The 1,409-nt window shown below is 52.0% G+C and overlaps 1 protein-coding gene across 1 annotated transcript in view; it reads left to right on the top strand.

The window, feature by feature from the left end:
- The first annotated feature begins 1,193 nt into the window (after window positions 1-1,193).
- Window positions 1,194-1,409, top strand: part of STK25 (serine/threonine kinase 25) — an 11,550-nt gene continuing 11,334 nt past the window's right edge. The window contains 1 exon segment of the mRNA XM_077757256.1: window positions 1,194-1,270. The gene's annotated coding sequence lies outside the window, so the exon portion shown is untranslated.

The following is a 1,409-nucleotide window of genomic DNA, read 5'->3' on the forward strand; positions in this document are numbered from 1 at the left end:
ATTTTGTATGCATACATGTGAGCACAGGTGTGTATGTTTATATTTGGTTGTATGCTTTGCATTGTTTTTCCCCAGCCTTGTAGTGTGTCTTTTCCTTTTCTCAACAGTGTCTTTCTGAAAGCAAAATTTAAAAATTTGTTGAAGTTTACTTTATCACTGCTTTTCTTAGTTGTATTAAAATACATAAGCATAGGGGCGCCTGGGTGGCTCAGTGAGTTAAGCAGATAACTCTTGGTTTTGGCTCTGGTGACGATCTCACCGTTTCCTGAGTTTGTGATGTTGTGTAACCATCTCCAGTATCTATTTCTAGCACTTTTTAAAAATCACCCCAAGAGAAACTCTGTCCCTATTAAGTAATAATTCCCTTTCCCCCTCCTCAGCCCCTGGCAGCCTCTATTTTACTTTCTGTCTTTTGAACTGGCCTATTCTCCATGCCTTATGTAAGTGCAATCATACAGTATTTGCCTCTTTTGACTGATTTATGTCCCGTGTAGTGTGTTCTTGTTGCTGTAGTTTTATTTTAAGTAGGCTCCATGCTGGGCGTGGACTTTGATTGAACTCCCCACCCAACACAGGACTTGGATTTGAACTCACCAAGCCTGGGATGCTTAACCCACTGAGCCACTCAGGTGCCCTGCGTAATGGCTTTAAAAGTTTATGTTGTATCATGTGTCAGAACTTAATTCCTTTTCTATTTTATTGTATTTTATTTACTTTGTGTGACATGATACACATAAAATTTACCATCTTAACAGTTGTAAGTACATTAGATGGCCGTGCAGTCCATCTCCAGAACTCTTTATTTTGCAAAACAGACTCTGTGGATGAAACAGTAGCTCCCCGTTTCCTGTCCGCCGCCGTCCGCTCTCTGGGTAAATCCGCCTCCTTCAGGGGCTCCGCAAACGGGAACCAGACACTATTTGGGCTTTCGTATCCGGCTTCTTTCATTCAGCATAACGCCCTCCAGGCGCATCCGTGCTGCCGCGGGGTCGGAGCGTCCCGCAGGCTGGATAGTATCCCCGGCTTTGCGCCTCCTCAGTCGGTTTCTCCGTCCCACCCTCCACGGATACTTGGGGTGCTGCACTGCGCGGGGCTCCAAGACGGCATCCGAAGGCTCCCCAAGGCGGAGGGGGGACGGGTGAGTGGAGGCGAGTGACGGAGGGTGGGGGGATGGACGGGACCAGCTGGGNCTTTCTCCGGTCGCCGCCGCCACTGCCGCTCCTCCGCGGGCTGGAGGGCCCGGGCGTCCCCGAGCGAGAGGAGGCTGCGGGTGGGAGCCTTCGTGGGCACTGAGGAGCGGGCCGGGGGAGGCTGGGATGGAGCCCCCCGGAGGTGGGCGCGCTGCCGGGCGGGCCCGTGCCTGTGGCGGTTGGGGAGGGGGCCGGGCAGTGGGGGGTGTCGGGCAGTAC

This window comes from Crocuta crocuta, unplaced genomic scaffold (genome assembly GCF_008692635.1).
Source record: "Crocuta crocuta isolate KB4526 unplaced genomic scaffold, BGI_CrCroc_1.0 scaffold290, whole genome shotgun sequence".
Classification (NCBI taxonomy): Eukaryota; Metazoa; Chordata; class Mammalia; order Carnivora; family Hyaenidae; genus Crocuta; species Crocuta crocuta.